Source organism: Prionailurus viverrinus, chromosome C1 (assembly GCF_022837055.1).
Source record: "Prionailurus viverrinus isolate Anna chromosome C1, UM_Priviv_1.0, whole genome shotgun sequence".
NCBI classification, from domain to species: Eukaryota; Metazoa; Chordata; class Mammalia; order Carnivora; family Felidae; genus Prionailurus; species Prionailurus viverrinus.
This window is the reverse complement of record NC_062568.1, coordinates 125,312,312-125,334,180: the sequence shown is the minus strand read 5'-3', so window position 1 is coordinate 125,334,180 and position 21,869 is coordinate 125,312,312. Positions and strand designations below refer to the sequence as shown.

General features: G+C 34.9%; 1 pseudogene; it reads left to right on the top strand.

Annotated features, from left to right (window-relative positions):
• Nucleotides 1-16,418: 16,418 nt before the first annotated feature.
• LOC125171701 (T-complex protein 1 subunit zeta-like) lies at nucleotides 16,419-17,709 on the top strand (annotated as a pseudogene).
• The last annotated feature ends 4,160 nt before the right edge of the window (nucleotides 17,710-21,869 follow it).

The window sequence follows — 21,869 nt, the reverse complement described above, 5'->3', positions numbered from 1 at the left end:
CACACCAGGCTCTGTGCTGTGAGCCTGCAGAGCCTGGAGCCTGCTTCATATTTTATGTCTCCCTTCCTCTCTGCCCCTCCCCGCTCACTCTCTGTCTCTGTCTCTCTCTCTCTCAAAAATAAATAAACATTTAAAAAAATTTAAAAAAATAAAAATAAACTTACCAAGTTATACAAACATCACCAGAAAACAGTATTTGAATACTTTTATCACTCCATTAAGATTCCTAATGTCCATTAACTGTTAACCTCATCTGGCCACTCATTACTCCCTACTCTAGACAACCTACTAGTTACTGCTATATCCCCTACTAATTACTAGTACACTAATCTACTTTCTGCCTATAGATTTGCCTTTTTTTGATATTTAATATATGTTAGAATCATGAAATATGTTGTATCTTTTATCTGGCTCTTTTTACTTAGCATGTATCATTAACTCATTCCCATTCTTTTTTACAACCGAATAGTATTCCTTTGTACTGGTATATCTATGAATTCACCTGCTGATGGGCCTCTAGGTTGTTCTCATTTTGACTTATGAATAATTCTGTTAAGAACATTCATGAGCAGGTCCTTGTGTGTGGATATGTAAGATTTAGCATATTTTGAAATTTTATTGATATCATCACTTTGATATCACTTGATATCACTTGATAGGTGATATCACTTTTTAGGTTTAATTATAAACTGGAATTTGAGCATTTGCTTTTTATTTTTCACATTCTCCTTCACTTCTCATAATTTTCATTATTGTACCCTTCCACTGTCTTCTGGGAAACTTTATCTGTTTTCTATTACTGTGTCTGTTAATGCCAAAAATTCTTTTCCTTTCTGTTTTCAATGTCCCCAAAATGAATCTTTTTCCATTAATCATTTTGGTTTATTTTATGTTTTTTTATTATTTCATTTAGGTCTTTTTAATAACTCTACTTTCAACTCATCTTTCCATTTCCTTATACTCTCATTTACTATTACTTTCCATTTTATTTAGCTTATCAAGTAGCTATTGTCTCAGATTTTTATTTTATTTTTTTTTGTATTTGTGCTTTCTAAGATTCTAGCCCTTCACTTATTCAACTACTCGTGCCTCAATTTTCTTATCTATGAGATTAATAATAATGGTACTACTACTACTACTACTAATAATGCTTACTGGATGGGTTCATAGTCAAGAATAATGACAATTTGCTTTCCATAGAGACTGATGAATACAATGGAGCCTCATATAAAGTAAATGCTCATAGGAGAATAATCTAGGCAAATGCGAAGGTTTTGCCTTTAGAGAATCATGCTTTATCTAAACATGGGCCTAAAATAACAAGTAGTAAAAGAGTGATTTCACTTCAGCCAGAATTTCAGATCTTTCTAGGAAGGAGGGTAACTCTTTGAATATCAGGTATACCTGGACTATATTAGGCTCTTGGGATATTTTAAATAATTTAATATCAGTTCATTGTAATGCAATTCATGTGACAGTCTTTTCCCTCACTGAGGAAACAAGTTCAAAAAGATCAAGAAACTGTCTAAAAGCCACACAGCTATAAGAATATATGTATGGAACTGTTTATATAACCCAAATGTGTTAAAACATATAACCCATGTACTCTTCACTATATCACACTAACATTTATTACAATAGTTGAGGTAAAATTTATCATTAGTCAACCAGCTGACATAATCTTGCGGTTTTATTTTCTCATTTTTTTTTACATTTTCTTTAGTTGAAAACAGATGTTGTGGGCTTCATTATGCCCTCAAAATGTGTAAAAGCACGGGATAGTGCCCTGTCCATGCTCTGCCTCTTGCATGCCAACCCAAAACCTTTCCACGGCATGCTTCAGTGACCGGTGCATCCCTTGAGAATATTCTCTGATGGAGAGATGCTTCTACAGAGCAGTTCCATGGAAGTAGTTTCCCTGGGAGCAGCCTTCAGCCATTGAATTTTTTCCCTTCAAGTGTGAAAACAGTGAAGGGTGCTCTATAATCTCTTGAAGATCCTCTGGGGGCTTGGGTCCCAGTTACAGAGTAATGATTTACTCAATATTAATTAACATTGGCTTTCTTCCTATCCGTGTTTCACCTTCCCACTATCCCACTGGTGATTCCTGGGATCAGATCCTCTCTCAAATAAACTATGTGTGCTCAAATCCATGTCTCAGGTTGGTTTCTGAGAGGATTCAAGCTAAGACAAGGTGACCCATTGGGAAAATATAAATTGTTTCAAAATTTATATAAATTTCTGGATGATGTGTAATTAATTATTCAGATAATTAAATTATATTTGATGTATGATCTTTTATGTTCGAATGGAATCAAGATAATTGATTTATTAGAAGAAAAAACAAATCAGTGTTTCCTTGTCAGTGTTTTTGTTTTTTAAAATCACATCACATAAAACTGTATAAAACTGATAATGCTGTCAACTAATTAGGCATTTGATTTCAGGTCATCAAACATGTAAATAATAAGGTATGGTTTTCAAACTATGCTGAATATTTCACATTATATCTAAATATCTATTATAAATACCTTATCTATTAATATTAATTCCATTTAATGAATATTACTAGAAGAAATTTGCAACATAACATTATATTATATCATATTAACAGCTATTTTAGTATTATTAGTATAATTTTATTGCTAGATATTAAAAGAATGTATATACCTCTGTACTAAACATAGTTTTTTTCTGCAGTGAATATTCTGAGTTTTTTCCTAATATGGAAATGGTAAACATCCCTTAGGTGTAAGATATCATACATTTAAATATGTAAAGGATATAATTTGACTCCAGGAGTCAGAGTCAAACATTTGTCTAATTGTGTTTTTACATATTTTGGCAGTAAAAATCACTCTGATCACCCCGAGGTTGTTAGAAATATAGAAATTATTAGCACACACCAGACACAAAAATGGAATAAACTAGGATTGCACTCTTTACTGTTTATCCTTAGAAGTTTGCATTTCTAGAGAAACATCCTGCTGCTGTAGTTACATTTTTCAGAGCTTGCTCAAATTCCATGAGGACTTCTTTTGGATCGCTTGCCACAAAGATTACATTCTCTTTGGAGTTCAGATACCATACATCAAAAAACTGGAGCTTTTGCAAGTTTTCTCTCGACAGGGGAAATATATCCCCTACAAACTAAAGACAAAGTCAAAAGAGCAGTAAACAACTTTCTAGTGCTCTTCTCCTCCTTTCCTGTATCGAAGAATATGACTACACTCTGCCCTCCTTCTAGCATGCTTCATATTTCATACTAAATCACTGTGACACAAATATTGTAAATATGTAATTATAATAGGCCAATTCTTATTGTTTGTTTGTTTGTTCGTTTTTTCTTGGTTCATGGCTTGCTTAAATATAAGCAAAAAAGAGAAGCAAGAAACACTCGTTTCTGGAACAAATACTTTCTAAATTTAATTATTGCATGTTTCAAAGTTTACTAAAATTAACCTTTCTGGAATAATATAATGCAAGACTATAGCAGAAGCAAATCATGTCCATTTTCTTTAGTTTATTGTGCTCTAACCACTTATGTTTTATTTTACTTCTTCTCGAAAATAGGGAATATCTAAGTTCTGGAACTGTCTTATAACCATCCAAGTCATTATTCAATCTACCCGATTTTGTGAGGATTGTAGTGATTATTTCCAATATAACTATTTTTACCAATTTCATTCACTTCTAATTGCAATTTTCCGTTTTTATCTGCTTTTTCATTTTGCACATATAGATTTATAACTCATATCTCTTTCTTAAGCAAGACTTTTTATTACACGATGTTCTCCTTTATCCTGTTTATTGCTTTTAATCTTAAATTCCATCTTGTCTAACATCAAAATTACCACTCTTGCTTATCTTCTGTTTGAATAAGCCTATTATCTATTTGTTAATTTCTTAATTTTAAAGTTTTATTTATTATTTATTTTGAGAGAGAGAGAGAGAGAGAGAGACAGACAGACAGACAGACAAACAAAAACATGTGAGCATGGAAAGGGCAGAGAGAGAGAGAGAGGGAGATAGAGATTCCTAAGCAGGCTCTGGGCTGTCAGCACAGAGCCAATGTGGAGGTCAAACTCACAAACTGTGAGATCATGACTTTAGACAAAACTCAAGAGTTAGACGCTGAACTAAATGAGCTTCTCCATTCCAGAAGAACCCAGGTGCTTCTCCATTTCTTAATTTAAAATTTTAATTGTCACCCTGCTTAGGATGTGTTTATTGTAAGCAGCATAGGGACTATTTTTCAACTTCAGTCTGATAGTTTATTTTGATGGAAAGATTTTAGCCTGTTAATATTATACGTAATGAATGATATACTCAGCTTTATTTACTATATTTTCACGTTTATCACTTATTTTACTTTATTGGTTCCTCATTTTCACTTAATTTATCTTTGTTTCTTTGATCAAGTGTTCTTTTTCTTGATAATACAGAATTTCTACTGTTGATTTCCATCTATTAATGATTACATTTTCTTTCCCTGATCTTCTAATCAAACACTATGTTCCAATCATTTCTCCATGAAAGATGTTCAAATTCCTATTTATCTGAACACAAATAAGATAGATCTTTCCAATATTCTTATTTATAGTGCTCTAATCCCCTCTTTTGTTTTTTACCATTTCCATTCCCCATTCTGGAGTTGTAGTTATTTTATTTCTCTCTCTGTCTTCACTCACTCTCAATTTTTTGCTGTGTTGGAGACAGTCTAATTCTACCTGGAATTTCCCTTACAATAGCTCCCTTCTATCTCAAAACAATTTTTTTAAACTTTTATATTCCCTATTTCTATAAAATATATCCTTATTCATAAATATGTATCACAAGATTCTTTTATCACTTATTTTTCATTCCTCTTACTTCCTCATTTTGAAGTCTTTATTATTTTTCCTATGATGTTGGCTTAGGATCTTTTTTCAAATACTTTTCTCAAGTTTGGAATATTATGTTGATATATATACTCAGAATTTTTTCATGTTCTCAAATATCTTTCTACATTTCCTTTCCAGGAAAATTGTTTATTCTGTCTAGAAGTTTGTGATATTTTCGATCTAATAGTTTCATTAGAATTTGCATTGTTATATGTCTGTTCTGGAACTCAAGGAAGCTTTCAGTCTATAAACCAATGTTTCTTTGGTCGATAATTTTACTTCTATTATTTGTTTAATTATTGCCTCAGCTTCATTAGTCTTTTTTTTCTTTTCATTCGTTTTTCTGAAGCTACTGTGTATTAAGTCCCCTGAATCTCTCTCTATTTCAATCTGTAGTCTCTATTTTTATCTTACATTTTCTCTCTCTCTCTCTCTCTCTCTCTCTCTCTCTTTGTTGTTGGTTTTTGGTTTTTTTTACACTGTGCTTTGAAATACTTGTTACATTGGCTCTTCTGGGTTGCTAACCCATGTCTCACCAGTGACTATCTGCTTCTTAAATGTATTTACCAAGATTTCAAGTGGAAAAATAATTGGTTCACTAATCATCAAATCCCTTGTGTGTGTGTGTGTGTGTGTGTGTGAGAGAGAGAGAGAGAGAGAGAGAGAGAGAGAGAAAGGGAGAGAGCATGTGCTGAACTTGAATATCCTTAAAACTTTCTTATTTGCATAGCCAGGGCTTCAGCAGTTCTATTTCATTGGGTGTATATTATTGTTCTGCCTTCCCTGATGTGGCTGCTTGAGTCTCTTGGAAAAGTTATTCTTTTGTTACTGTTTTGACTTCTCTGACTCTGGTCTAGTTATTGAAGTATTAAGACAAAAAATTTCAGAGATGGAAAAGGGGTAAGGGACCTCAATCCCAGGGAATTCATGTTGTATAAACAAGGAGGCTGTCAGTTACTTGATTAAGCACTTGGGGAAAGTCTTGACCCCCTGAAATCATCAAAGTCTGACCTTCTGGGAACAGTTTGAGCTAACCTGCTCATGTGGAAACTCCTGGTGAGTCCTCTAATCTCTGCCAAGATTGTCTTTGTTGTTGTTGTTGTTTTAATGTTTTTATTATTTATTTTTGAGAGAGAGAGAGAGAGAAAGAGAGAGAGACAGACAGACAGACAGACAGAGCGCGAGCAGGGAAGGTGCAGAGACAGAGGGAGACACAGATTCTGAAGCAGGATCCAGGCTCTGAGCTGCCAGTACAGAACCTGATGCGGGGCCCGAACTCACGAACCGCGAGATCATGACCAGAGCGGAAATCAGACACTTAACCAGCTAAGCCACCCAGGTGCCCCTTTGATTTCTTTTAATGTTTATTTATTTTTGAGAGAGAGAGAGAAAGTTGAATGCTTAACCAAATGAGTCACCCAGATGCCCCTAGATAAAGAGTTTCAAAGCCACTAAAAAAAGATGGACAGACAGTACCCGTTATGAGGGCTGTTGCTGCATGTTACCTTCTTTGTCACATGTTCTAGGAACTGTTGTAACCATAGATTTAGAAAGAACTTTCATAGTAAAGCCAATCATCAATAAAACAGGAATCTATAAAACATTCACAGTGCTCTCTAAGTCTCTAAAATCCAAGTCCAAAGAGAATAAAATACATTTTCATAAAGTTATGGTGAGTACAGAATATGTACATGACTAATTTTACAGCTTTATATCTAGTTTTTTTTGTAGTTACAAACACTATTATACTTCTCATTTATAATATGGAAATAAAATGTAGATTTTGGAGTGTATTATTTTTCAGGTTCTAGGGGCCTTATATACATCATCTTATATAATGTCAACTTCATAGTAAGCTTACTATGTGGCTCTGTTTTACAGATGTAAAACAGAAGCTTGTAGAAATTACATGCTAGCCCTAAATTTACCAATAGCTAGTGGTAGAGCTGAGCATATCCACTCAATAGAAAGAAAAGTGACAGTGGTAGATGAGAGGTCTTATCAGAACACCATTCGACTTCTGAAGGAAAGATGTGATGTAAGTTAAGAGTTACTAAAATTACATGTGCCTTGTCAACTTTACACGGATAAAAGCAACTTCTATTACTTCAAATGCCAACCTGCTTTTGGAGACACATGCTTTCTGGAACAGGATTGCTTAATGAAGTACTTGGCTACTCCATTTGTGACAAGTGCATTTGAAAATGTTGTGAAATAGCCACAGATTATGGACCTCATCACACACATGGCTATTAATGCAATGAGACATGACAGAGCATGAAATGTGCAATATCCATTCACATTGAAGGCTAAGTGCCATCAGTGCATCTATGTGTGAATTAATGCTGTATAACACACTCCTGGCCATGGAATGTCACACAGTGATAGTGATTGGGATTGTAAAATGCCTTAATCAAATATTAGTTGGAAAGAACAAGTATATGCTGTCACATCGATGACAAGGTTTAAAAGTGTTGAGCTAAATAAATTATGCTGCACTATAGTCACAGCCTGTTAATCCCATCAGTTGTGTAGTTATTTTGAATTACTTTATTTGGACTACATTTTGATTCTAAAGTCTTCTGTATGAATCATAGGACATGAAAAAATAAATTAAAGCCAGCAGTATATCTTTTTAATTCCAATTCCAGAAATATAAGCACATGTAAAAATATAAATTGGATCATATTCACTTTTATGTATTTAGGGGCAGAGCTCCATTATAATTTTCTTCATTCACTCTCATTATTTGTAATTTGTCTTTATTAGCTACTGCCCCACAATCTATGTATAAGCACTTGAGAAACTTATGCTTAAATTTATCTCCTTAGATCCTACAGGCCTCTTTTTTCTGCTCTTAATAGGAAACATCCTCAAATACAGTTTTCATTGACTGTCACCACTTTCCCGCCTCCCATTTCATCCTCAACTGAAAATAACCATCTGTCTACCTACTATTCTTACTCCCATCTCAAACTCCAATCATTAAACTGAAACTGTTTTAACTGAAGTCAACAATCATTTCTCAATTAATTATTATAAGTACTTCTTTTCAATTCTGATTCTCGTTTGACACCTCTTGTGTTTGACAAGTTTGATTACTCCCTTCCTGAAAATCTCTCCTCCCTGGTTTTCATTACACTATTGATGCTAGGTCCCATTCAATTTCTTTGGTTATTTCTTCTCACCCTTCTTTCCTTCCTCTTCATACCCTAAATATTCCTGTTTTCCAAGATTCTGGTTTTGTGCCCCCACCTTTTTTTTTTTTTTAAATCTCACTCTGTACTCACCCTGGGAAATTTTTTTCCATACTCTGAGTTTCCAGTGGTTGTTATTCAAACTTGAAATCTAGCTTACCTCCACCTATGAGCTCTCCAAAGTCAATATGGCCAAAAAAATTATTGTCTTCCCATTTATCAATCACTCTATTTTTCTATAATCCCCATCTTGGTGATTGATTTCACCATTAAGACATTTATCTGGGCCTAATATCTAAGGGTTATCTTGGGTTTCCCACTTTCTCCACCTCCTTCACCACAAAGGTGTCTCTACTGACTACCTAAATAGAAGTATTCCTTCTCAAAGTAATAGAAACACTAGTGGATTTTTGGTTACACTCATCAATTCATGATTTTTACTAGCCCTGGATGTCATGACTTGGTTCTTTATACCCAAGGAAATATTTTTGCAGTAGGTCATTTTTCTTTCAATGTTTTAATATATTTTAAATTTTTGGTTAGAGTCAGTACATTAAATAAATCTATTACTCTAAATTTCTAAAGTAGGCCTTTCATATAGTATCACTAAGTTCTTTATTTTAATTCATTTCTTGATTGATTATATTTTTTCAAGTATATACTTTCAAGACTGACTCAGTATTTATCAATATCTGATATTCTACCCAGTTTGAGAGTGTTATTTTGTGTGTGTGTGTGTGTGTGTGTGTGTGTGTATTTGGTTTTACACAATTTTATTACATGTGTAGGTTAGTATATCCACCAACGCAATCATAATACAGAACAGTTCCGTCATGAAAAGGATCTATACTTATTTACACACACATACCTCTTACCCTTTTCTATCTTCCTGTTCCTAAGCCCTAGCAACCATTGATCGATTTTTCATTTCTGTAAATTTTATCATTTCAAGTATATTCTATAAATTGAATCATACACTATGTAAACTTTTGTGGGTTTTTTTGCTCAGAATAATTCCTTGATATTCATCCAAATTGTCTTATTTATCAATAATTTATTACTTTTTGTTGTTGAATCATATTTCATGATATAAATATATGATATGTATTTTTATAATCAGAAGCTTTAAGATACATCAGATTTTCTGAGTTAATTATTATTATTATGGCTTATTATACTATGGAAGAAAATCACCAAGACATAAAATAGAAATGTCTATCATATAAAATTAATTTTTAAATTAAAAGTAGTGTGTTTATAAGGAAATATGGGGCTTTTACAGTTAAAATACTAGTTTTCAAAACAATTTAACAATTCTTCCCCCAAATCAGTATGAGCCCAATATAAACACAAAGATAAATCTCATTTCTTAATTTTTTCGTAATAGTGAAATTCAGGTAAGAAACTGTGTTATTTTTCTAATTCTAAATAATAAGTTGTCCAAACTTGGCATTTTGAAAAAACATTCATTTATTATCACACAGTTCTGTTGGGCAGAAGTTCAAGTAGCTCACTTGGGTTCTCTGTTGCAAGTGTTAGAAGAATGAAATCAACATATCTGCTAGGCTGGGCTTTTATCTGGAGGCCCAGGTGAAGAATCCACTTCTCAGCTCACTCAGGTTGTTGGCAGGATTCATTTCCTTGTAGTTGTAGAACTGAGATCCCATTTTCTTGATAGCTGTCACATGTTCCCCTCTCTCTCTTTCGCAAAGCACCTCCAGCTCATCTCTCAGGGCCCTTTCCATCTTCTAAGTAGCAGTTGCTTGTTGAGTCCTTCTCACTCTTTGAGTCTCTCTGACTTCCTCTTCTGCTATCAGATTGACAAAATTTTGCTTTTAAAGGGACCCCAATTCCAGTTCTGTTTAGTGGCACTAACTGACAATGGGGCTAGCAGATACCTTATACTGGGTGAGACTGTTAACCAATTTGCTTTGGTAGGCCTGAGCCCCTGAGACATCTGTTGGGCTGTAAGGAGTGACTCTCACTTGTGAACTTATAAAATATATCTGAGCTTCAGGACAATCAGCTGCATCTGATATGAAAGACAAGGCAATCTTTAAAAATCCTCAGACATTTTCTGGAAAAAAAAAAGGAAGTTGGACAAGAAGATACTCTTGGAGTTCTGTAACAGGGCTCCATGGGAAGGACAGTTGTGAGAGGCAACTGAATTAGCCATTGCCCATGCCCTTCAGAATGCATCCCAGATATGTGTCAAGCACAAAATGGATAAGTGTACTGGGAAAGGAGGACAACTCCCAGAAATGCAACAGTTAAACAGTAAGACTCCTGAGCAGCTATAGCAAAAGGCATATGTTTAATTATTTTACTTAAGAAGTGGGATATTGACTCTGTTTTTCATAATGTAGAAAAGTTTCAATCTCTTTCTAGTCTGAGATTCTCCACTAATCAAAAAGGAAACAGGGTAGGATTCCTGTTGCCCCCACTGTGGGAGAAAAGTCAGAAGCAGCTGGGTGAGGAACATAGACGTATGATGAATCTGCAGGGTGAAGCACAGAGGTAGAAAAGTCATGTCTGGATAAAAAGCAATGGGAAATACATCTTACATCTTAGAATACATGTAGAGTGAATGAATCTTTCTGAAAATACAAGTAATAAATAGCCTGACTCTATTTGGGGCAAGCATTTAGATGGAGCTAAGTATTTTTCATTAAATATAAGGATCGTAATGCATAGAAATGTTTACTTTACTTCCCCAGGAGAGAAAAATGTTAGGCTGAAAAAAAGAAATCCAGAGTATCTAGACAATATAAATGAGAAATTAAGATTTAGTAAACAGAGAAATTCTTTAAGTTCACCTTGCTAAAAGTTTTAAGCAATTCCTAAGAGGAGGACATTGAAGCTAGAAGAACACAAGAATTCTAGTTTTTAACCTACGGTTTTCAAAAACTGATTTTTTAAAATTATCCATATAATGACTATAGCTTGTGTTAGTCATTCTCAACTACACTAAAGCAAATATGTATGTCTTTGCATAAAACAAAGCTAATAAAGAGTCCAAGCCATTCTGGAACAACATTTGTGCCATTTATCTCCACCATGATCCAGTGTGGAAGGAAGCATTTGAGACCACTGAAATTTGTTTCTACCCTTTTTTGACAATTTCAGAAGAGACAATCAGGATACCTTATAATTTACTTCATATCCTTGTTTGCTTCAGTCACCAAGAAAAGAAGACCATTTGTGTCCACACACAGGCTCCAGAAAAAACACAGAAATCATACCAATGGTTTTCAATATGAAGGATTGTTAACTAGCTACGAAGTTGTTAATGAGATAACTGAAAAGGTTAGAAGAGAGAAGAAAGGTAGCAATTATAAAAACAGTTATTAACCTTAGAGCTGAGGGAACAAAGAGAAGGGGATGGAATTGCTCTTGGTAATTTATTATTATTTTTTTAATGTTTATTTATTTTTGAGAGAGAGAGGGGGGAGGGGGAGAACATGAGCAGGGGAGGGGCAGAGAGAGAGGGAAATACAGAATCCAAAGCAGGCTCCAGGCTCTGAACTGTCAGTGCAGAGCCTGACGCGGGGCTCGAACTCATGAGCTGTGAGATCATGACCTGAGTCTAAGTCAGATGCTTAACCACATGAGCCACTCAGGCACCCCTCTCTTGGTAATTTAAATCAATTTCCTCATCTCTAAAATGAGACTACTGGACTAAATTGTGTCTAATGTCCTATGGCTAATATTCTCCACAATCTGTGCTTTAAAATTCTGTGATTCTATAAATCATGCTCAATTAACCCTTAGGTTAATTGACAAAATAACCCTTAGGTTAATTGACAAAATAGCTAGGATTCTGTTGATATTTCAGTTAAAAGAATAACACTGGCATATTAGGATGATGCTGTCTGATGTTTAAAATAAAGCCCAAATTATAATGGCCCAAATATCATTGAATCTTATTTCTTGTTCGCTTAAAAGCCATGAAAAGATGACCCTGATTATTGGGAGATTCTCCTCTACTCAGTGACTTAAGGACTCAAGGACCATTCCATGGATGGGTCCCCTATTCCACCAATCATTATGCTCATCTACATCAAAATGGAAGGAGAAAAAATGCATAGGGTTTACACATGGGAAGTTTTTATGGTCATGCTTTGAAGTGGTGCCCATTCTCTATTCACTTTCTATTGATGAGAACTCAGCCACTGTCAAGCCCAGCTGAAAGTATGATAGGAAATTTAAACTTGCTATGTCCCCAGTAGGAAAAGAAACATGTTTGTTAACCAGCTAGCAATCTCTGCTACAGCTAGCTTTATGAAAAAAATCCAAAGAAACAACATTTTGAGGTCTAAAATTTCCAAGTTAAGCTGTGTAATTAACCCACTTTTTCCCCAAAACATATCCAAATTACTTTATTTTTAATAAATTGATTATTATCTTTCTTAATAATTTTCCTTAGAAGTCAATATTTAAGGGGCTCCTGGATGGCTCAGTTGGTTAAGTGTCCGACTTCAGCTCAGGTCATAATCTCACAGTTGGTGAGTTGAGCCCTGCATTGGGCTCCATGTTAACAGCTCAGAGCCTGGATCCTGCTTCCAATTCTGTGTCTCCCTCTCTCTGCCTCTCCCCTGAGCATACTCTCTCTCAAAAATAAACATTAAAAAATAAAAAAAGAAGTCAATATTTAAAAAAATAAAATACTACATAGTACTAATTAATTTTGTCTTTTATTCAAAAGCAAAATGACTTTTTTAGTACTGAGTTACCACAATATGCTGAAATATTCTATTTATATAATCATCTCTCCCACTGCAATTTAAACCATTCTGTGCAGGAACTATATCTTTTTCATCTTATGTATCCTTAGCATCAAAAGGGCACAATAAAACTGTTTAAACTGTTAAAATATAAATTATCTCAAATGAAAATGAAGTAAATGTTTTAAATCTTCTCATGTATACATTTTATTGAATAGGTTTAAGATTGTTATTGTTATAGGAGGTTTTTTTGTTGTCTTTTGTTTTTTTGTGTGTTTGTTTTTTGTTGTTGTTTTTGGAAGCAGCATGAACTTAGTTTGTCTTAGAAGCTACCAGGGAAGAAAAACAGGACTCTGAATACACTTGTAGAAAATGTGTTCTTTCCCTAACCAAAGTCTGAGCCCAGTGCCAGAATTAATATAAAACACCTGCCCTCAGTCTCATACACCAATGTAATGGTTAGTTTTATATGTCAGCTTGACTGAGCTAAAGGATACCCAGATAGCTACCCTCACAGATCTGTGAGGATCTGTGTGAGTTTTTCTGGAAGAGATTAGCATTTGAATTGGTGAACTAAGTAAAGTAGATGGCCCTCCCCAATATGGGTGTGTGTCACCCAACTCTCTGAGGGTCTGAATAGAAAAAAAAGGTAAGGAGAGGGCAAATTCTCTCTGTGTTTGAGCAGAGACATCCATACCCTCCTTCCCTGGGACTCTGGGGCTCCATGTTCTCAGGTTTTGGGACACAGATTGGAATTTATGCCATAGGCTCTCCTGGTTCTCAGGCCTTCAGAGAGACTCAGACTGAATTACAGCTCTTGGTTCTCAAGTTCATAGACTGCAGGCTATGGGACTTCTTGGTCTCCATGATTGCATAACCCAAGTCTCACAATAAGTTTATATATATACAGCTTATAAATTCTGTTTCTTTGGGGAGCCCTCACTAATATATCTATCCTTGGTATGAAGAAGTGTTAGCTCCCAAGAGTTACAAATGGCTTCACTAAAACTTATTTCATTAACAGAAATGAAGAATCAACATACTTAGTAGGTTTGTTGCTTCACAAATAGGGCTCCAAAAGTAAACCCACTATCTGTTTCTAAGACCTCACCTTTACCCCCATTGTGTAGGGTCAAAAGAAGATCTGGAGTTATACTTTTTATGAAAGTGAATTAATGAGATGCTAGACATTATCAGCCAGCAGGCTCTGACCCTTGAAAAGAGGTGTAGACCATGGATTTTTCCTAAGGATGACAGTGAGGAGCAGCCGTGGCAGGCTGAGGTGGTGGAGGCAGAGTGCAGAGGCTTGAAGGATGGTTTTAGTTGAAGAGCATTATGGACTTGAGCAAAAAAACATTTTCTGCCTCAATTTCTTCACCTGTAAAATGAGAAGTTTGGACTAAATGAATTCTAAGGTACTTAGAGAGTTCTAAACTCTCTAATAAGCATACTAGTTAAGAGCTTTTGCTCTGGAGAAAGTTCTGGAGCTGAATATGGACTCTGGCTCTGTAAGCATGGGTGAGTGATTTAATTGCTCTAAATCTTAATGTCCTCATTAACAAAATGGAGATACTAATAGCACTTTCCTGATAGGTTAGCATAGTGCCTCACCTATAAAAATAGCCAAATGAAAGGTAGTTATTAAAATTTCTATTCCTGGATATCAGGCTCTCCAAAAGGAATACTCTTTCAAATACCTCATTTGTGTAAAATCTGAAAATCAATAGGATCGTTATCAGAGTTAAGAGATAATGCATATGAAATGATTCTGTATAAAATAAAGAATGGACACTGTTATTAATTGCAGTGTATTTATCCTCCAAGAAATTGACCTTACTTAGTAACTCTGAATTTAATCATCACTTTCTTCTCACCCTGTATATATGCTATATGTGACAGGGAGGGTTTCATAAAGATCCAATCTAACAGTTTGATTCAAAACAGTTAAATAATTTTTTTTCTTTACTTGAATTAGAGGCAAGGACCAATTGGGGGATACAAATGATTTACAGTCTTTCATTCATATGGATGAATGTTTACATGCTAAAATATATAGTTTTGAAATAATGAGAATCAGTGAAAAATGGGAAAAATTGAGTGGGCCTTTTAGGATAAGTAATACTTCCGTAATTCTAAATTTTAGCAGTGCTATAATGGAATGGGGTGAGGAAAGGGAGCGGTGGTGGCATTTGGGTGTTGGGGGAACCCATGACCACAAGAAAGAGAAGAAAAGTGTAAGATACATTGAAGGAAACTTCTAAAAGTAATTGTCAGGCTGGAAATTGAAGTATTAAATTAAATGAAATCAAGTTCCCAAACTCATGATTATGAAAAATAAGTGGAGTTTTAGGGAAAGGCTTTGTGGAAAAGGTAAAAATGAGACTGGTAGACCAGTGCTGCACAGATAAATGGGCAGGGGAAAATAAGTTTATGTCCATGTGACTTCCTAGAATTAAATATGTGCTTCAGCAAAAGCTTTATCTCTGAAATACTAAACTTACAACTTTTAGTTTTCCTATTGTCACATCTCAATAAATATTCACCAAACAGGAAATTAAAAAGAAATATTCTGTGTGAATTGAAATGTACTTTCAAATCTCTGTTTTTGATACCTAAATATACCTAATTTTGTTGAAGGTACCAGGTACTCTGAAGTTAGATTTCACAGGAAGTTGAGATTCTCCTTTCTTTCTTGAACTCAGTGAAATTCTTCAGCAGTGTAAATCCCTTTGAAGTCAGGTCGATATGCCAATGTTGAATCAAATTTTGTGAACTTCAAAGCTCACTCTGTTGTGGAGGATATCCTGGTGAGGCTAGATATTGCAAAAAGAAATGAGACTATGACTTGAACATTTTAACTAACTTGGTTTCTAAAGTACTATTTCAGGTTTCTTATTCTGTGAATATTCATATTTTTCATATACTTAAAATATTTAATACTATAGTATTATTACCATATTCCAAAATTTTACTTTATGCTTATTTGATCCACAGAAGTCTGATGAACTTACTTTAGATTGGAATTTTACTTTACTTTTATCTTACATGAAGGAGTTTGGGGAAGAGCAAAGAATTTAGTAGTTTAGAAGCTTCATGAAGACTTCAGCTATGTGTCCTTAAGTAAAGTGCATTCAAAAATTAATTTTAAAAATCTATATCACAAAATTTTTTGAGAATATATAATAATGTGTGTATAAATGCTTACCATTCAATTATAGTAAATTTAAAACATTTTAGTAAAGTTATTTTCCTTTTTTTCCCCATGAAAGACTAAAAATTTTCAGGACCACAAATGTTCAGATTAAAGTGTTTAATTAATCACTCCAAGTGGTTAATATATGGTCAATATCTCCCATTGTTATAATGAGATATTGCTATATTAAAATACTATTATCGAGTCTTCTTCAAACAAGTCAAAAGCAATTACAAAAAAGTGACATTAAGCCTTCCAATACCACTTGAGAGCAAACACTTCCTATTTAATTAAATGACCAGATCCATTCTTTATCAAATACGTATTAAGAGTAAATTCTGTTTTAGGCACTATTTTCAAAAAAAAAAAAAAAGAAAGAAAGAAAGAAAGAAAGAAACAGCTCTTCCTGTGCTGGTTAGCTATGGTGGATGTGAAAATCCTGAATCCTGAGGCTGAGGTGTCCCAAGCTCAGGCAGTACTGACAGTCAACATCAGTGTGGTCTAAGGGTTAGGATTTGCTGAGGACCAACTTGGAGACTAAGTGAGCCGTGGAGATGCTTATTTCTGGTACCAGAGACATTAAATTTACTAAATATGGTAATGTGATGCTTCATGAAATACTAATTCAACACCCAACAGCTGCCTTACAAGGCAAAGTAGCAACAGCCCAGGATGACATAACTGGTGATGACACCACTTCCAATGACCTAATCATTGACAAGTTGCTGAAACAGGCCCTCTGCATTTCTGAAGGTCTTTATCCCAGAATAACAGAAGGATTTGAAGCTGCAAAGGAAAGGCACTTCAGTTTTTAGAACAAGCCAAAGTAAACAAAGAAATGGACAGGGAAACATTTATAGATGTGGCTAGAACATCTCCTCGTACTAAAGTGCATGCTGACCTTGCTAATGTCTTAACAGAGTCTGTAGTGGACTCCATTTTCACCATTAAAAAACAAGATGAACCAATTGATCTCTCTGTTGTTGAGATCATGGAGATGAAACATAATTTTGAAACTGATACAAGCTTAATCAGAGGTCTTGTTTGAACCTTGGGGCATGACATCCTGATGTGAAAACAAACAAAAAAAAAAGATGCATATGTCCTTACATGCAATGTGTCATTAGAATATGAAAAAATAGAAGTAAATTCTGGCTTTATTTTACAAGAGTGCACAAGAAAGAAAGAAACTTGTAAATACTGAAAGAAAACTCATTGAAGATAGAGTTAAAAAATAATAGAACTGAAAAAGAAAGTCTGCGGTGATTCAGATAAAAGATTTGTTGTTAACCAAAAGGGAATTGACCTCATTTCCTTAGATGCTCTAACAAAAGAAGGCATAGTAGCTCTCTGTAGAGCTAAAAGAAGAAATATGGAAAGGCTGACCCTTGCTTGCAGTGGAATTCTTTTGATGACCTAAATACTGATTGTTTGGGACATGCAGGACTTGTCAATGAGTATGCATTGGGAGAAGAGAAATTCACCTTTATTGATCAATGTAACCATCCTCACTCTGTCATTTTAGTGGTCAATGGACCAAATAAGCAAAATTCACTCAAATCAAAGATGCAATAAGAGATGGCTTGACAGCTGTTAAAAATGCTGATTATGGCTGTGTAGTTCCAGGTGCTGGTACAGTGGACATGGCATTGGTAGAAAATATAAGCCTAGTGTATAAGGCAGCACCCAGTTTCTTCACTCCAGCACTTTGATTGCCAGCAACATTCTCCTGGTTGATATCATGTGAGGTGTAATGTCTTCTCTAAAAGATGAATTGAAGATTCCCTTGTGTCTTTTGAATCATGAAGACTCTACAGAGTGATCCTAAGAATAAAGCTATGCAATTTTTGTCCAAGCTTCATATGATTTTCAAGGGAATTTTCTTTTCTCATATGAAAAAAAGAGAGAACACTGACGCTAAAACTCTGAAGTTTTGAAAATACAATTACAGAATTTTTTTAAATTGCACTGCAGTGTCCACACATTAAGCAGTCCATTTTTACCCAATGAACAGGATAATTTGCTTTAGCTTCAGTGATATAAAAGTACCATATTAGATAAGTATATGTTATCTACCTTGTTATTAAATGTTCCTTGAAAAACATAAATAAATAGGGAGAGAGAGATAAATAATAAATAAGCAAGCAAACAAATACCTCTGTCCTTGTGGAGCTTATATTTTATAACATTTATGTGTGTAAATATATATTACATATATAAGTTATATATTTTTAATATGTAAAATTATGTATAAGGATAAATATAAAATCATTTTATTTATTATAATTTATTTTAAGTAAATTATATAACAGTAGGAATTCTTATAGAAGAAAAAAAAAAACACAGAGCAGGATTAGGTGTTTCAGCATGGAAGGAGTCCCTTGAATGGAGGTTGAATTCTACACAAAGCTGGAAGAGCAAGCATTATGAATTACTGGGGAGAGTAAAGCAGAGGCAGTGACAGTGGGAAGGATCTAAGGCAGGAAGGGGTCATTTCAAGTGTTTGACCAGCATGGTTTTTTGGAAGCAAGGAGGAGACTAACAGGAAATGAGAAGGTGGGGATAATTATGTAGGGCCAATAAAGCTATTTCAGAATTTTCAATTACATCGTGAGTGAATTAGCAAGAGACATGGGTAGGATTTGTGGGGAAGATGGAATTGTTTTGGTTCATAGTTTGAAAGGACAGCTCTGACTGCAATGTTGAGAATAAACATCAGAAGGACAGGGGTGTAGCAGGACAGCAGTGAGAGGCTACTGCAGTCATCAGAGGGAAGGGTGAAAGGGGCTCCTCTGGGAGTGCCCTCAGTGTAGGAGGGGGAAAATGGTCAGGTGCTGATCATACTCTTAAAGTGGAATCAACAGGGTTACCTGTGGGGTTATGCATGGCGTGTAAGATGAAGTGAGGAGTCACAGATGACCTGTAAATTTTTCTTCCATGATGAAAAGGACTAAGTATATTTAAAAGACAGACATCTGGGGTGCATCTGGATAGCTCAGTCAGTTGAATGGATGACTTTTTTTAATGTTTATTTATTTTAGGGGGAGGAGATGCAGACACAGAGAAAGGGGGACAGAAGATTAAAAGAGGGTTCTGAGCTCACAGCAGTGAGCCCCATGCAGGGCTTGAACTCATGAACTGTGAGATCATGACCTGAGCCAATATCTGGCACTTAACTGACTGAGCCACCCAGGTGCCCCTAGCAGCTGACTCCCCCAAGTGTCTGACTCTTGATATGGGCTCAAGTCTTGATATCTTGGTGGGATCAAGCCCCCACCCCCACACAGTACACTTGGGATTTTCTCTCTCCCTCTCTCTGCCCCTCCCCTACTCCCACACACACTTTGTGTCTCTCAAAAACAAACAAAAAAACAAACAAACAAAAAAGACAGACATATTGGTGGTAATTTAGGTAGGTGACCATCATGATTCTTATAATTTGGTCTGTCCCAGGTCACAGTGTTGCATTTCTGGGATCATAGAGTATGAGTTAACCTACAACAAGAAGCTTAGGGGGACCAATATTTTCATATATATCTTGGCACAAAGTATAATTTCTGATACCTCAAATTGAATAAAACCCTGCCAAGCAAATTCAAAGAAAATATTATCCCCCAAGTTTTTAGTCTTAATAGCTGGTTTTTAATAAAATGGATAGGTTTTAGAGAAAGAAGTAAATGTATTGGAAAAAATGAATTGCCAGAACCAGTGGAGTTTTAATTATTTAGATAATTAAAGTTGTCTTTTGAAAGGTATTGTATGGAATGAGTAAAATAAAATATCAAAAACAATTACTTTTAGAGGCAGTTAACACTAAAACCAGAATCTTACAAATTACCCAAAGCAATTTACTTTATAGTGGGTGAAGGAGTGGTTAAAGTGTTTTTGCAACTAAATAGATTTTGGTTAAAATACAAATATCCAATATACTTAGCTATTTTTAGCTTCCTTCTCTTCTCAACAAATGAGATGATAATAATCACCTTATAGAATTGGTATATGATGATATATGCAAATACTTGCAATAAAACTGCCTGTAAGGGGGCGCCTGGGTGGCGTAGTCGGTTAAGCGTCCGACTTCAGCCAGGTCACGATCTCGCGGTCCGGGAGTTCGAGCCCCGCGTCGGGCTCTGGGCTGATGGCTCAGAGCCTGGAGCCTGTTTCCGATTCTGTGTCTCCCTCTCTCTCTGCCCCTCCCCCGTTCATGCTCTGTCTCTCTCTGTCCCAAAAATAAATAAACGTTGAAAAAAAAATTGCCTGTAATTATGTGTAAAATATATACAAATTACTTAGCACAGTATTTAAATGTCTAGAATGTAGGCACCCACATAGCCAGCATTCTTTTTCCTTAAAAAATTAAATTCTCATTTTCTTTTGGAAGAGAACCTCCTTGCCATTGAATAGGATCTATTGAGACTATAGTCTGGAATGGTGTCAATTAGGGCTGCTAAACTGTTATAAAAAAACATAAACACAAAAATATGGATAGTTCCAATATAGTAGAATTGTATTTGTCATTTACATATGAGTTAAGGATAGGTGTTACAGGATGTGGGAAGCTCTCCTCTGGATAGGGATTCGGAGATTTATGATAGTTCTCATTGGATGACTTTACTAACCCCTAAAGCTTGTTGGACCTCTGTATTCAGTCAGCAGAAGGATAGAACATGGAGGAATTTTGTCTACTTCTTAAGAGACTAGGGCTTTTGGGGTGGCTCAGTCAGTTAATTATCCAACTCTTTGATTTCAGTTCAGGTCATGATTTTGAGGCTTGTGGGTTCAAGCCCCCTGTGGGACTCCATGCTGACAGTGTGGAACCTACTTGGGATTCTCTCTCTCTCCCTCTCTCTCTGCCTCACACCCACTCTCTCTCTCTCAAAATAAATACATAAACTTTAAAAAAAGAGAGATTAGAGATTTTTGTGTATAGTCCATTGACAAAAATTAGTCCTATGGCCATACCTAACAGAAAAGGGAAACTGAAAAATAGACTCCTCAGCTTAAGCTATTTCTCAGCTCTAATTTTATATACTGTAAAAATGAAAAAGGAATTTTGGTGGATGACTAGCCATGTTATCCAGTCATTGAACTATACCCTAGGTCAAATGTAGCACCTGAACGAGTATTAACCAAATATACATTATCTTCTTTTTAACTATATGTTTTTAGAGTTGTTTTCTTAGTGGTTGATCTATGAATTATAGAGTATATCTCAATTTATCAAAATCTACCTCAGATTTATACATACAATTTCAGTGAAATATAGACAATTTGTTTCACTATAGTTCCCTTCACTTCCTTTGTGCTATTATTGTCAAATATGTTACATCTATATATGTTACTAATCCAACAATATAGTGTTATAATCATGGCTTTATATAATTTGAAGTCTCCTGAAGGAACTAAGATAAAAAAAGAAAAACATATTTATAACTGTTTTTTTTTAATTTACCTTCTTATTTACCATTTCTGGTATTCTTCATCTTTTACTGTGGAGTAGAGTTAATATCTGATGTCAGTTCTTTGCTACACAAGAGCTTACCCCTCCCTCCCCTAATTTGTGCTGTTATTGTCAAAGAAGATATGTGCCTATATGCTATAGGGCTAACAATTTGATTTCATAGATATTGTTTATGGTATTATTTTTAAAAATCAATAAAGACTAGAAAGGAGAAGAAATATGTAGTCACACTGTCTTTTTGCTACAAAATTACCTTTATGGCAAAATTTATATCAATTAGAATAACTGTCTGGTGATGCTTGCCTTTAGCCTGAATAACTTCCTTTAGTGTTTCTTGTAAGGCATGTCCACTAGCAACAAATTCTCTGTTTATTTCACTCTTGCCTTCATTTTGAGATAGTTTTGCTGTGT